The 17,058-nt window shown below is 29.1% G+C and overlaps 1 long non-coding RNA gene across 1 annotated transcript; it reads left to right on the top strand.

Moving 5' to 3' along the window:
* The first annotated feature begins 12,788 nt into the window (after nucleotides 1–12,788).
* LOC147810942 (uncharacterized) lies at nucleotides 12,789–16,048 on the top strand. The gene is made up of 2 exons (XR_015433040.1): nucleotides 12,789–12,925; nucleotides 13,737–16,048. It is a non-coding gene; the product is annotated as an uncharacterized LOC147810942 (long non-coding RNA).
* The last annotated feature ends 1,010 nt before the right edge of the window (nucleotides 16,049–17,058 follow it).

The following is a 17,058-nucleotide window of genomic DNA, read 5'->3' as shown; positions in this document are numbered from 1 at the left end:
GAAAGCAAAAAAAAATTTTTTTTATTAAGTCATACATTAAACAACAATAAACAAATTCAAAGTTTTATTTTCTGATTTTAAAAAAATAAGCTATAACTTTTTATCTATGCTTTTTTATAATTTTAAGATCAATTTGTTTTTTGAAACTATAAAGTTATAATGTATCTAAAAATGCATATATTTATCTGAATATTTGAAAAAAGGGATAAGTAACTAATACTGTTTATAATTATACATAATTTTAATTTCACTTTCTATTAATCGTATTATAAAAACATGGAAGACCATTAAATATTATTCCAGTTTAATTTTATTACAGGTAAAGTCAGATGAAATTTTAATGTTTACTTATAACACCACTATTTAATAAATAAAAATATTTTCACAGTAAAATTTATGAGCACTAAATGAAAAAACCCAATTTTACCCGGGTTTTTTCAAATAAAACCCAATTTTCCCCGTGTTTTTTCAATAAAACCCAGGCGGGTTGGGTTTTTTCAAAAATCCCCGGGTTTTTTCAAACCCTGATTGGCCTACCACCTTTACTAGAATTCATTATCTACATAGGTAAAAACTGTAAACAAAAACACTTTTTGCACAAATGACAAAATGGCTATTTTGGTAGATAAAAGAGCAGCGCTTACAGAAACAAGGCAGCTTACCTGATTGGTCACTGTAGATTTAGAAATATTTTAACCAATGAAATTGTTGATTACATTTATGAATCAGTGAATCTAACCAATTATATTGCCTCTTACATACAGCAAAGATTAAAACTTTTATTGTTACAATAATTGGATTGTTGCCATGCAAATTATGTCTTGAAAAGAAAAAAAACTATTTGAAAATAGCTCTATTCAGTTGGGTTAAGAGTTAAATGATAATAATTACTGAATTTCAGAATTTAATATAATAAACTAAAATCTAGTATTTATATTTATTTTTACATTTCTTTATTTTATATAAATATTTGATATACTGCACTCTTTATATTTAATGTAAACAAAATAATATATATTTACAAACAATGAATTAAAAAGTTTGTTACATTTTTCAGTTTACAAGGATGAGATTTTTTAGCGGATTTCCGCTTTTTTCACTTTTGTCTCGAATTTCGGTCTTTTTATCGAAAACTCTGTGGTGTTATAATGAAACAGTTGCAGGCATCAGAGGTGACCTTAATTTCTTTTTAAAGCAAAGTGTCCTTAGTAGTTAAACATTTTAATAAATGTCCTGCAATGTTTGTTGAGTTATCAAGAAGAATAAATATTTATCTAAAAAATAATTGAACAAATTTTTAAATTAAAAAATTACCTTATATGCAATGAAACAAAGTATGTAACAAAATGAGCAACAAAGTCTTCTTAACACGGTATTAATCTACTTCCAGTGTTTAGACAATTTTGCTTGATTTAATGGTATAAAAGCATTTCATATGGGAGAAATATATGAAAAGCACCTATCTCTCCACCCATCTATCACTATATCATACTCTGCAGTTTTTTTACGAGAAAATCTTCGTAATTTACTACTACTTATTAATTTTCCGTATTTAGATTATTTCCCCCCTTTTTATATTAAAAAACATTTTTTTTCAATAACATTTTATTTGATTAAAAAAGATCAGGATTTGAATTTATGCCGTTTTCTGAATTGAAAAGGCTTTTTAAGAATATGGATTCTTGGTGGGTATGATATGCCAATCAAGCTTGATTCAGCAGAAACTAGAGAATGTATTCTCATAAAAAACCACACTTTGTGCTCAAATTAAAAAGTGTAAATAAAAAAAAAGGAAAAATTATAGTATAGTAAATATATTGGTGTAGAGGGATATATTATTATATACATCGAGGGCCTACATACTTTGGAGACGCAATGAGATTTTTATTTTTTTAATTTTAATGTTATATATGTATTAACTATAAATCTCTATTTATCTATTATATAAAAATTTAGTTTGCAGAGGGATAATTATGGTTAAATATAGAATCAGATAGGTTACATGTGCGACTTCTTAAGAGATAAGGGAGGCAATTGTAAGGTGTTGGGGTGGTGGTCTATGTACATCAAGGGTGGGGTATTGAAATCGGAATACAAAATCCATTCACTGTGGGGAAAAGAAATAAGATAAGTAGTACATAATCAGCAGTGAGTCTTTTCTTGTCAGAAAAGACTGGAAAGAAAAAGGCAAAATGTGATAAAATAAGATTTTTGACATAATTTGAAAACCAATAGTAAATGGAGAAAATAAAGTTGAAATTTGAAGAAGAAAAATTGCTCTACAGGGGTTTAATACTTAAGAGATAATCGCAACATTGAGAGGTGGATAACATTAATTCATATGCAAGTTCGTCGGGACCACGAAACATTACTGTAATAGAGGGAGTTATTGTTGTATATGAGAAAAAAATTACTACATATGAGAACTAAATTTACCATAAATAAAAATCTATATGTGGGGACATTTCCAAAGTGGTAAATGTTTAAACTGTATTCTCCTAATACGAACTTTCTTAATGTAATAACTGTAATTTTTAAATTTGTACCTCCATTTTTTTTTTTTTTTTGCACCCAAGGGTATTTTGTTTATAATTTTGATTAACTAAAAGTTCTTAAGATATTGTGAATGGGCAACATGTCAGAAGGTCAATATGCTTTATATAGGTTCTTATGCATAGCTAATATGCATTTTATGAACTAATTTTAGATTTTATCTTTATTGTTAAAATTAGTAAAAAAAATGATCTTACTTATTTTATAAGTATGTTACAAAACTTTTCACTTATCTTATATTTATTAAACATTTATACAGCTCACAAATTAAAACATTTTAAGGAATTTAAAATTTACGAGAAGAAACGATTACACATAAAAATTCATTATTAAAGATTATTCTTAATACTTGATAATATTGAATTTACGATCAGTCATATTCTAGAATTATTATATTATTACCATTACAATATTGTACATATTATTAGAATTAAACTGTTATATTTTTATGAATAAAATTTTGTGTTAAATTAGATAGGGGAGCATTCTTTTTTGTTACTGTATTTCTGATGTTTTAATTTATAGTTTATATTTTCTCATTAATTATTGATTTTTAAGACAAAAAAAATAAGGCTATTTTTGAATGAAAGACTTCAAAATTGCTATTCATATATTGTAATTCAGTATCAGCATGTAATGATAATGAATGTTGAATAAAACTTTTTTTTTGGTTAATATTTCTCACTTAGAATCCTAGCATTTCGGCACATTTAATAGGTATCAAATTTCGTCTACAGAAATAATGATACTAGAATTAATATGTGTAACAGAGGCATGATATTTAACATTTATTTTTGACATTATTTAAAACCATTGTGTGAGTACTGATTTTCTCTGAAAAATATAACTTCTTTCATATTTTACTCTTCTACTCACGCATATACATATATATATTAAATACAAAATATTGTGTATTTGCTGGAAGAAGGGTAAAAAATTTTTGCTATCTTTAGCTTTTCAAAAAATTAGCATCATTCAAACTACAGGGCTGATTGTGCTCCGGAAAAAATCCTGATTTCCGGATTTTTCACTAACAGTGATCCGGAAGTTTCCGGAGATCGAAAGTCCAGACGTTTCAAAAAATCATTGATCACTTAAGTTTCCGGAAATCAAATTTTTAAAGGTGGAACTTAAAAACACAGTTTATTTAATTTGTTTGTAAGGGAGAGCCACAGAGATACTTTATAAGCTTATATTCATGATTAATATTCATTTTTTATCACTAAATAGTTGTTATAATCATAAACTAAAAAAAAAAGAAGACATATTTGTAAATTTTATTTACTTCTCCAGGTTATCATAGGTATGTGTAAATGGTATAAGTATGTGTAAAATTTTAAATATATTTTTAGTAAGCTAAGAAATATTGAGAAAAATAAAAAAAAAAACCTTGTTTAAATTTTTTTCAATTTAAACTGTTTTTTTTTGTTGTTTTTTTTTTCCAAATTCAGGAAATTTTCCGGAATTTTGACTTGGACTCACAATCACGTGCAGTTCAACAGATATTATTATGTATTTCGCTTTTTGTATCAAATAGAAAAATAATGTGAAAATTTGACATCTTATTTTAACAATATTATCTTAAAATGTGTTTTGGATTAAAAATAAATAAAATAAAATAACAGGCTAAGCTAACAATTATGGATATTGTATTTTAATTGTGTTTCTAATTTCTCTTTTCTATTAGTTTGTTATACATTTATACCAACATTTTATTCTTCGCTTTATAATTTTTCTGCGAGCTGCTGTACAATTATCATTGAAGCATCTAAAAAAATGTTTCTGTTAGCATAATTTACTAGTGAGGGGAGAAGGATGTCAGCAATACTGCCTAATTTATTAAATTCTTCTTTCCAGAATTTTATAAAGCGTTTATAATCACCATAATATGCTTTATTATTTGAGTATTAGTGAATCTATCACATAATGTTCAAACTGTACCTTTATAAAAATAAATTCCTGTATATATTTCTCTTTAATTGTAGCTGGCATAAATCTATTAAGCATGAGTGTTTCTGCTAGACTTTGAAAACTTTAATTTGTATTCTCAGTACAATTTGTGGTATATTTGAAGTGATGTAAATGTAATTAATGGCTCATTTAAACTTTTTAATACTAAATATCTATAATTTTCAAAAGATGCATTGTTTTCTCAATAATTAAGTTTTAATTAGGTGAATGAGGAAATGCTATAACTAATTAAAACTGTTTACTGAAGTTATTTATTCTGCAACTCCTTCCTACTTTTCATCAGAACTAAATTTTTATCTAAATCTTAATTTTTTCAAATTTATAAAATATTTAAAAATAAATATTTTACCTAACTCAATCACGAAATTTCCTGTCTGAAATCTGTAACTAAAAATATTCGGTTAATCAATTTAAAATCTTCTTAATATTAAGCAGAAGAGAGCCTTGATTTATCCAAGTAGGGGAGAGGGGGGCACATGTGAACAAATTTTTTTATTTCTTCACTTTTCGAAAAATATCATAAATTTTTCATAGTAAAAAAGTCCATATGTTTAAATAGTATTTTCTTTGTCTTGTGGAATTTTTTGAGATTTTTCAATAAAATATTTCTTTACTTTATAATATTTTAGAAAAATGACTTCAATTGTTCACATGTGCCCCTATTGGGGGCACATGTGAACAGGCCTGGGGCACATATGAACAAGATTAAAAACTCAAAGCAATCATCATATTTCAAAGAAAAAAATCTTTAATATAACAGATATAGATACGCATTGTACTGAGGGGGTTGTAGCTTACTATGTGAATTTAAATTGTACAACAGTACTGTCAATAAGAAAATAATTTTTCAGCTGTACAATAATTTATCCGTAATTGGGTTTTTCGCAACTTCATGTTCCACGGGTGTTGTAATGGGCCTTTGTCTTTCTTCTCTAATACTCTTTCATGCTTTTTTTTTTCATTTTTTCTATCTTTTCATTTGTAGCTTTAACAATTCTATTTTCTCAGGTGTATCAGTTACTATGCGTGATGTGCGATCAACCATTTAATAAAAAAAAAGTTTTTTAAAGGAAAAATTAATAAATTAATTATGGAAAATTAAATAATGATAATTTTAAATGCATACATATTTTTTAAACTTATAATATCAAGAGGATAATAATCTTAATACTATGTAGGGGCACTTGTGAACTGTTCACATCTGCCCCAGATGTTTTGTTCACAAGTGCCCCCATCATCCTTCTTAAACCTAACTTGAAAAATAAAGAACTTTTAATTGAGTAAAAAAAAAGAATAATTGTCATAAACTTACCTGGATGTTCATATAATGATCTGCAATAGTTAATTTTAGTTTATTAGTTGATTTATATTATGCTTTCACTTGGAGAAGCGAGCGATTATAATATATGCAACACCAGCTGATACAAAGAAATTGTCAGAATAGACCAACAAAATGTCTCATTGTTCTGAAAGTTTTTCAGAGAGGTAGGACTAGTACTGCCATCAATTGAAAATTTTTCGAGATTTTTCATTTCAAATCATATTGGTAAAACATACCATGTTCACATGTGCCCCCCTCTCCCCTAATTGTTACTAAACCAATTATACTTAAATGAAGTTTTTGAAGGATCAAAGTACATCCTTATAGTCGTTCCCTTATTATACATTGATAAAAACCATCATTAATTTTTGTGGTTCTATTAATAAGCATTCATTTAATATAAAGTAATGAGTTCTTAAATAAATGAATTCGATGCCGAACCGTTTTTGTGGGTGGGAATGAATTCTAGAGATGAATTGACCCAATTGCAGAGGTATACGGCATACATTTTCCAATAAAAGAAATTAAAAAGTTTCCCGGGAACTGATTTTATCAAAAGCTTGGATTTTGTATTAATTAGTTAAAATGTCATAAGATGTGTTAATTAAAAAAATATTAATTATTTAGGTAAAAAAATTATGTTTAATTATATGAATATTATTCTTTATGAATTATGTTTATTTAAAAAATTTTAAAATTTTGGGTTTGTTTTAGTAGTTTACCAAATATATGACCGATAAACCGAAGAATTAAATTAATATTAAAAAAAGCTTTCATTCTTTCTCTTGATAAAACTTTAAGGTTATGTTTTCGAAATTACTAGTTTAAGAATAAAAAATCCTTATCAGACGAAAAAAAACTTACATTTCATAAATAGCATTTTTAAATTCGCGATCGCAACATTCGAGTATACATTCTAGCGGATTGATTATTTTCAGGCTTTTATTTATTAAGTTTTTATTTAATTCTGTCTGAATCATTAGCAGATCGATCTTAGAATCGATTTTTTTCGCAAACATACTTTATTGTGCGTTTTGTAGTTTATAAATAATTATTGCTATTGAAACTTAAAATTTTTTGACAAAAATTGTTGTCAAAAACTTTTTTTTGCAAAATTAAATTATATAAAATTATGGATACCTTTCGCATATTTTAATGTCTGAAGTAACAGGATTCATAAAACTATGTTTAAATAGGCCTTTCATGTTATATCATTAAATTTAGTAAAATGATTTCGCAGGCATTATATAGGTTTTAACTCTAGTAAGAAGATACATATATTTTTTCTGTTTTTTTACAAGTATTTTTCTATGTGCTTTGGATGTTCCTTCTCCAAAAAAAAAAAAGGATATCATTTTGTTTTCACTTGCATAAGAAAGAATATCAAAAAATTTTATTTTTTAAATTTCATAAGCCACAGTAAAGACAGAACTAAATTTAAAATGACTGTTCATATTGGCGATCGAAATGGGCTGCAGGTGGCGTAGAGCAGAACTCTTTTCCTATGGCAACACATCACATGCTTTCCCCATTAGCGTGTGGAAAGTCATAGAGGAAGGAAGTACGTTAGTTTCTCTCTTGATTTTCATATAGATTAAAATCTTTTAACTTGAAAAACTATATGGAACTGAAAGCTACATTAAACATAGTTCTAAAGAAAAGTATCACGGAAATTTTTAAAAATATTTTTATTAAGTAAAGAGGAAAAATATTTAAAAAAGGGAAAATATCGTAGTACATTCCTATATAACTGAAAAGAGGAGGAGGGAGAAGGGCTAAAGGCATGAAACCGGTCTCTCCCCAGATGGCGTATTCGAGTGTTGCGATCGCGAATAGTTATCACGGTATTCGTTTAATACAACAACGCCCCCTATAGCTCGTTGCGATCGCGGGTAGTGTATGGATGGTGTTTCCAATATAAACTATCTCGAGCTCGATACCTGATCTAGTTCCGGTTAAAAAGTTTGCAGCTGCTTTCTACATGTTATTCTGCGAAGCGATATTTTCGAAAAGATAATTTTTTTTTCATCAAAAGAAGTAAATTAGGTAATTTCGGAGCTCAAATTTGCCGTATTTCATAAGATATTCATGTTATTAAGTAATTCGGATGAGTTTAAAGTGAATATCTGCTTATAATGTTAAAAAAGGTGACATGGTTGTTAGATTTTGAATAACTCGTTTTTTGGCAGTCCTGATTTGGCCTTTTTCCATTTGTTTATGGATGGGTGGTCTAATGTAAACAATAACAAGAGTCCTTAAACCGGAAGAAATTTAGAAAATTTCCGGTGTATCCCTCCGCTTATGTTATAACTACGAGGCGATGTGTGAACAAGCCTAATATTCTATGCAGTTTTGTTATTGTAATTTGGGCTCAAATCTAAACATAATTGTACCATTCATAAGAGCTTTCAGAAATGTATAGATTCTCAGAGGTCGTAAGGCCAAGAAAAATTTTGGAAAGTTAATATCTCATTGTGATTAATTTTAAGGTTTGCCATGTTTTGTATTTTATCCCTTATTTGGCTACATTTGAATAAAATGTCACCAAAAATATCTTTAAAAATATCTTTTTAAGTTAGCCTAATTAGAAAATATTCTAATGATTATAATATTAATATGATAATGCTGAAGTTTAAAGGCTGAAGGAAAGAACTCGGTACATGTGAAATACTGCAAAAGATATGATGCAATAATATTATGGCGCGTTTTTTCAATCTGCGGCGTAAAAATATATCGGAAGTAGTAACCCGGAAGTCTTGAAAGAGCAATTTTACCACTAGCGCCACCACCCTTAGCTTTACACGATCACCCATCCATTACTGTTTGTTCTTGTCGCAAGCTGTGCACCATCTTACGTTAGTGTTAACACTTTTAGTACAAGAATCTTAAAACACAATGATGCCAAATGGCTTTAAAATATAACGGACACAGTAACCCGGAAATTTAGGCTGTATCGAGCCAGGGCCGGCCCTAGACATTTTGGCGCTCCGGGCAAAACCTTAATTTTGCGCCGCCCCCCCCCCCCCCCGTTTTTTTTAAAAGTAAATCTCATGCGACCATATCAGAAAGTCAAGAAAACATTGAAAAAAAAATAAAAAAACGTTTTATTAAAAACTCAAACATCAGATAACAAGATAAGAAATTTAGCACTTAAGGCAAAATAACAAAAATTAAAGTGTAGTAATGCTAACTAAACTAATATCCCATATAATAAATAAATTCTAACTAACCAAAGTAAATAAAATGCCCTTTTTCTAACTTTTCTTTCGGCAAACTCACGAACCAGTGATTTCAAGTCTAATTTGTCACTAATTTGGTGTTCTATAGCATCATTGCCAATCCATTGAGACGATTTTGCGCCTGCATCGTTTCGAGATAATTTTTTATTATTTTTTGTTTTGAAAAGCTTCTTTCCCCTGACTAGCCACAGTTACTAGCAATGTAAGTAGGATTTTTAATGCTTTGCTGAGGTTTGGTGCGAATTTAAGTGTAGCAATAAACTTGAGAACTTCAACAGGAGTTTCCTTTTTTGTTAATGACGAAACAATGCTTATTTCATCAGCTAGTTCCAGGGCGTTAAGATCGCTTGAATTTCCATCAGTTAAAACTAATTCCAAATCTTTGCAATGAGCCAGTAGCTCATTTCTGGGCAAGTCTTTTAGACCAAAAATATTATACAAAAAGCTGAAATAATTACTGTGAGTATTTAGCTAATTATATCTGGTTTCCAAGGCATTTATTGCTTGATCTATAGTGTGAAAAAAAAATCTATTTTATATTTTTGTTTGAGGTCTTGAACGGGTTCACCCGGGCCCTCATACAAAAACGTTCTTGTTTTGCTTCTGACACGATGACGTAGTGTGGTGGTTTCGAAATTAGCTTCCAGGTCAATTTCTGAAGAAAGTTCGGTTGCTTCTAAAATGATGCTTTCAAAAGTTTAATCTGATCTCAGGTTTTCAAAGAAGAGTTTGCAGTTGCTAAGCATATCAATAGCTCGTGACCTATCAAAATTTACAGTTTGCAAAAGTTTTCTGATGGGGTTAATATGACTCAAAATTTTGTACCAGAGATCACAACAGAGCATATAAATTTGAACTGCTTCAAATTATTTAATAATCTGCTAACCTCGTCTCTGATCATATTATCGATTTCTGAATCTTCATATGTCCTGTACAAAGCATCGTGAATTGAACCAATTTGAAACCGCAGAGCTTTTAATGAGTTGACTCGACTTTCCCATCGCGTATCACTCAATGGTTTTAGTGTAAGTATCAATATATTTCCGTAATATTGCCCAACGAAAAGAAGAGGAAGAAAAAAATGTATATAACTTTTGAACAATATTGAAGAAGTTGGCTGCCTCAAACGAGGATTTTGCCATATCGTTTACAATCAAATTTAGCGAATGGCTGCTGCATGGAACGTAAAATGCTCTGGGGTTTATAATTCTGATTCTTGTTTGTACTCTCGATTTTTCTCCTCTCATATTGGAACCATTGTCACACCCTTGACCGCGCATGTTTTCTACTTTTAGCCTATTTTTAGAGTGTACTCCCTACATTTTATTTTTACATTTGTAATATATAACTACCCAATTTTTTTTAATACGAAGGACAAACAAAATGAAAAATACAGCTGGGAGTATACTGCCAATTTATGGGCATCTAAGCTCACTCGATTAACACCAAATCCCCCCTTTCATTGTAGGTACCTCCACTGGCAAAAAAAAAAAAAAAAATTGATATCCCACAAGGCATTTTTTGATGTAAACTCTAATTTTTGAAATCCCCCCCCCCTTGTGCGCCACTGGCTTACAAAAAATTAAATGCATTTTATTCAATTCCAGACTCAATTACCTTTGATTTGATAGCACACAAGCCATATTTTTGAAATCCACCCCCACCCTTTTTTTGGCTTATGTCTGATGGATTTATTCGTTTTTAAAAATGAAAAGAAAAAAAATTAAAACACTTTCCTTCTCCAGAAGCCAAACGCACTGGACGATTTGCACAAGCACTTTTTTAAAGCTTTTTTGCACTAACAGTTTAAACAAACTATTTTATTTCGCACCAGCCGAAGTCTAGTGGCAAATAATGCATTGTTTTAAGTCTACTTCCTTTTTATATGCAGTTAAAAAGGGCTGTTAGATCTTGTTTCGTTTGGTTTCAAAATTGGGTATAATATGAAAAAAACACAACTACTTCGATTTAGTAGGAACAACATATGACGCAATGCTAAACGAATGGAATTTAGTTGTTGTTTATTTAGTTATTGTTATTAGTAGTTGTTGTTATTTGTTTTAGTTGTTGTTGTTTATTTAGTTGTATTTAGTCTCAATAACTTTTCTTTATAATGCAATAAAATCTGGCGAGCAGCTATTTAAACGATCGAACACTTCGTTTGTTTATTTGTGGCTTGAAGTTAGGCTCGCAGAAAATGCCGTTCATGGGTTAAATTTAGTAGGAACAACACAACCTGTGACGTAGGCTATATTATACCCAATTGTTGTTTCCAGGTATGGTGAGCTATAGATCTAGCCTCACCTAACTTTAGTTAAAGCTTTAAGTTTATTTAACACCGTTGGCAACGTTCGGTTGACAACTGTAGTTGTAATTTGGTTTTTCATTTTTTAAGCTTTACCTTTTCATTCTCGGCCGTCAGATCAGATGGTTGCGTTCTTGTTTTTAGTTAATAAATTTAGTTTATGTATGAATGATATTTCTTTCTTTATGCATAACGTTCAATAGACCCTCGAACACACGGGGGCCTAAACCAGAGGCCGAAAAACTTGACAATTCTTGAAAGGCGGTGGTTGAGTGGTTTTGTCATGTTGAATTGGATTCAACTAGATTTTGCCTTAATGTTTAAATATATCGTATTATTTGAATTATGTGCTTAGAAATAAAAATGATAAATTCCGCCTGCCGCCTCTCAATCTTGTCAACTATCATTTTGGCGCCCCTAGATCATTGCGACCGGGCGGCCGCCCGGATCGCCCTACCCTGGGGCCGGCCCTGATCGAGCTTGCAGCGTTCCCTAGTGTAGAGAACAAGAGAATACATTTTAAAAGTAAGATAATTCCTGACGTTTAAAACGAAAATATGCCTTTTTATTGTTCGATATATACACTGTCTGTTCAAAATTGTGGTTAAAACTCGCTACAACTCATACTTTAAATTTATTATTTTCTTCTCTTTATTAAGCGAACAAAGAACACGGGGCGAGCTCAAATGATCAGAAAGTCGCTCCCCCAATCGTGATTGCCGGGAGAAAAGTGTTGAACCAAGCAGACTCCTCAATTCTGCTTTTAACATGTAAAGTCTATGGCGGGCTTGTTATACTTTGAATCGATTTATCTTGTTTAGGAATCGGAGTGATCAATACCAAAAAAATACTAATAATTTTATCAATCTTTCCTATCCACGAAAATGTTGGTCAATTTTTTTTTATCTTTATTACTTTTTGTAATATAGCCTTTGAAACACAAGTCACTTTCTACCTTTGAGTAAGGGAGGAAGGCAACTTCCACCCCCAAGTTCATTTTCCAAGAGACGATTGCGGACTAATCTTCTCAATAGGGGGTCTTGCTCCCTCCCTCCCAAATACTTTTACTCTGTTCAACTCTTTTTGAAAATCCTTGACCCCCGCAGGTTGCAATCCCCCTTTTCTGTGACAGTGGTTAGTCGATTAGTTTCGGGTTACTTAACACCCCAGGAAGTACACGTACCCCCACCAAAAATGTAGGGGAGACAGTGAAACTGGTTTTGGAGGTGCTCTATAATTCATCCATGTTCGGACCGAACTCTTACTGAAGGTTAGAAGGGAAATGGAAAGGCCTTTTCACGTATTCTTTGGCCAAGAGCTTGAGGAGTTTCATAGATATAAGGAACCCGTAAGAGGAAGTGAAGGTCCTATCTTTCCGGTGGCAACGAAAAATGGGTTACTTTTTTCAATCATCGTGGCGACTTTTTCTATCTGTTAAATCGCCACATCGCCAGTGTTCGTGTGCTTTGTTGTGATGGCTTGTTAATTTCACGTGTTGAAATTTTACTGCATGGGATCGATATCTAATCTGTTGTGGTAAGTAAAAATTATTAATGTATTAATTTTTTGTATTTATTTTTAGCTAATTAAATGTGAAAACATTGCATAAATGTTTATATATTACGTTCTATAAAGCGTAAACACCATTCTCGTGTTATTTTCCAATGAGAATGAATTTTATCATGCATTTATAACTCCACTCTTTTAGAAAATTATTTTTATGTGCTTAGCATTAATTGATTGAGTGGTTATTGTTTAAAAAATTTGTAAAATAATTTTTACAGAGGGAAATTTCTGATAACCTAAAAATGTTTTCATATTGGAATATTTATTCTACCGAATGTTTTGATCATTAAAAATGTTTTAGTAAAATCTGCGATAATATAGCGAAAATGAGCTTGCATAAATTTTAGGAAATTATATAGTCTGTTATTTATGCACAATAGTAAATGAACTTATTTAGAGATAAATGCTTGTGTTTTGTGCTGTTTGTCATTAGAATTTAGGAACGATACTAAATTTTACGTTACGAATAGTTTATAATATGGAGTATTAATATATGAAGGTTGTATTTAGCTATATTAAGAAAAAGTGGTGATTAAAGTTAAGAGTATTTTAGATCTACAATTCATCTTTATATATTTCTAAATTTCCTAGTAACTATCATAGGAATTGTATGCCTTGCATTCAAAATTGATAGATGAGATTAATGTATTTAAAATAAATAAGTTAACTCTAAGAAAGAGTAACAACATATTGTGATTTTTTGTCACTGTGAGAAATTTATCTCTTTTGACGTTGTAATTTTTTAATACAAGTATTGTTGATGTTACTTTTTTTTCTCTAGTGGTTCATGATTCATATATAGGAATGACTGGAAGCATGTCTGTGTACCACATACAGTTGGCTGATCGTGGAGAGGATAAACTTGGTGAAACAATAGCTAGAGAACTGCCTATTTAGAAAGTTTATTAACCTTTCTTTATAGATGTTTTTAAAATGGTTTTCTTTTTATTTTATTTTCCAAGTTCAGTATAACAACTAAAGCTCACCTGCAAACTTGGCTAGATATTAATTACTTTCTAGGGTAAGTCATTCATTAACATTTTCAAGTACTTATAAGTTTAAGAATGTTCTAAAAAACTTATTACTACATTAGCTATATTATGTACCTCTTACTGCAATTAGTATTGCATTGATATGACATCAATAAAAGTTAAGTGACATTTTTACAGACTCCCGAAACTGGTAAGTTCCCATTTTTGGGTAAAACATTGCAGTTTTATCAAAATATTTTTAGTTTAATTTTGATCTTTAAAGATATGAAAGTTTTCTGTAATTCATATATTATAATCATATATATTATAATATTTATATTGCGGATTATTTATAATTTGGCCTTTATATGGATATGTAAATAAACATTTGGAGTTTTCATTATTCTCCATTTAGTTGTGTGCATATAATCATATCATGAAATGTAATCCAAAGTTCTGATTCTCGTATTTATACAAAATTTAATCTGCTGTTTGGGAGTAATGTTAAGGTTATTGTTTCTAATTTATAAAAATTTAAGTGTTGTTTTTAAAATTGTACATGACTAAATGATCAAGTTATTGATGATAATTTAAGTTCTTTAACTCTTTTAATACACATTCCATGTATTGTTGTAAAATGAGTAAACATATCACATAGAATTTTAAGTATATTGTCAATTTTACCTGGAAAATATTGCACTTTTTCTATTTTGATAACTAGAAAAATCTCTAAAATTCCTTTTGTGTAAAATATGTAGTACATTCTGTGACAATTATCATAAAATGTATATTGTTTCGTAAAATCTACTGGATTTTTTCCTATCCCTGTCGTTCCAACGCAATTTTTCAGAGGAGAGTTTCGACAATTTGAAATATGGTTATTAAGGTTTATACTTATGTATATGAAACTTTTTTTTTTTTTGTATGCTGGAAATTTATTTAAAGAAGAAAATCTATGCAATGAAATTCTATAAACCACATTAACTTTTAATATCTTTCTATTTTTAAGTCTACTCTACTTGGTTAAGCAAACTAAAGTTGATAAATTTATTGTGTTATATTAGTTGTTATATGTTCTTGAAAGTTTAAAAAAAAGTTTTTTTCTGTAATGCTTAAGCACATATTTATGTGTCTAAATATTTGAATCTTAAAATTATATTACGCATTTTATGGCTTGTCTTTCTCAGATTAATATTACTGTCATGCTTAGTTGGTAAGTTTAAACATGTGTCCAATGTTCTGTATGACACAAAATTCTATAAAATGCAAAGACACATGTTTCAAATGTGTTTTTAAGATATTGTTTTAATAAACTTTGAAAAAGTTACTATTAATCCTATAAAGAATATTTTGGAGTTGTGAACACCTAATTAAAATTATTTGTAGGCTTTAAATGAATGGCAAATATTATTCTGAATTTTTGTTTTATTTTCAATTGCACATTATTTGTGAAAAAAAAATATATATATATATTTTTTTTGTTGAAAACCCAGACAAAATTTAATAATTTTCTCTTCTAAACTAGATTCTTTAAGCATGTATAATATAACGTTAAAAATTAATAAAATAGATTTTCGTATAGAATTATTGGGTGAATTATGTTAAACTTCCATTTTTAAATTAGATGTTTATTGTAAATGACAGTTTCTTGGATTGGGTAGATTTACATAATCAGTTTTTTCTAGCCTGACAAGAGCTTACCAATCCTGGTACTATTTGAATGTAATGTTTGAAGAAGCTACCACTAAGTAGTAATTTTTAAAACCGTTCTATCAAGGAAAGAATCCTTATGTGCAAAATTCTTATTTATATTTGTTATTTGTATCTAAAACTATTGTTCGTATGGTTATTAATACATTTATTTAAGAATATGCATTTAGGTGAAGTGTATTTAAGTTGTGATGTCTGTCTGCTGAAATTTCAGAAAAATGAGAAACTGTGCAACTATTTTATTAAGTAAAGTTTTAAATTGTTCACATAACCAGTAGTAATTTTGACTTCTTTCATTTATTATAGCTTCGTACTTAAAAAATTTTTATTGAAGTAAAAATTCATATCCAATGCACCTACAAGATGTTGATTACAGTATCTTTGTACAATAAATAAATAAAATTAGTAAAGATATTTGTTGTTGTTTTTTTTGTTGTAAATAATGCTTAAAATATTTAATTAAAAAAATCTGTTGAGGTATGTTTTGAGTTATCACTTTTGAAATTTGGAAACAGTGTGTAAATATCAATTTGCGATATCTACCAACTTAAAATTCTACACTTTTAAATTTTATTGCAATTTTTCAGATAAACTTTCTGTCCTATCTTCCTTAATATTAGTGCATTTTTTAAACGTTTGATCTTCAGGTAATGAAATAGTTTGGGAAATTCTATACAAAATGCAATCAGATCCATTAAAATGGAACAATTGCTCAGCAATAACTCTACTTGGAACAATTTCTCTGTTTCTGAGAAATTAGCATCTTGAACACTTTTCAGAAGAATACAAAATACATATTAAAAATAAGCATAATATACTCAGAAAATAAAGGTTTTACTTTTTTTAAGGTACATTTCAATAAATTATTTTTTCTCTTGTGAGATAATGGATGTGGAATTTTTTAAAATAGCCTAGAAATAAATGAAATATTTTAAGTACTTTGTATGCAATTTTTCTTTAATTTATTAAAATTAATTAATTATGACGTTCTAAAATAAATTTAGGAAACCTTTACAAGTTCAGACCATATACATATATACAGCTGATTTTTATAACCATTTGAGTGTAAAAGGGGTTCTTTAAATCTTGTTTTTAATTTATAATTTTAGAATTGTTTTCAAAAATAAAGACAGAATTAACATTAGCGGTCGCAGATTAGTTTTCAAACAAGGAAGAAAATAAGCTTCTTGAATGATGAATCATCATTGAGGAAAGCAGGATTAAATTTAAACCTGATATATTTCAAACATTTGCCTTTCACATCCTCCCGGTTTTCTTTAGCAACCTACCAAGTTTTATTGTTTTAAAATTACGAATGAAAGATTTTTCAGATTTTCATAACCTTTCTGCGTTAGTTTCGTTGAACTTTACTTAGCAACACATGTATGTGTTTTCATTTAATTTTGCGCATCCTCAAAAAGT

This window comes from Parasteatoda tepidariorum, chromosome 4 (assembly GCF_982258835.1).
Source record: "Parasteatoda tepidariorum strain Cologne lab strain chromosome 4, Ptep-v5.0, whole genome shotgun sequence".
Taxonomy (NCBI): domain Eukaryota; kingdom Metazoa; phylum Arthropoda; class Arachnida; order Araneae; family Theridiidae; genus Parasteatoda; species Parasteatoda tepidariorum.
This window is presented reverse-complemented; position numbering and strand designations above follow the sequence as displayed.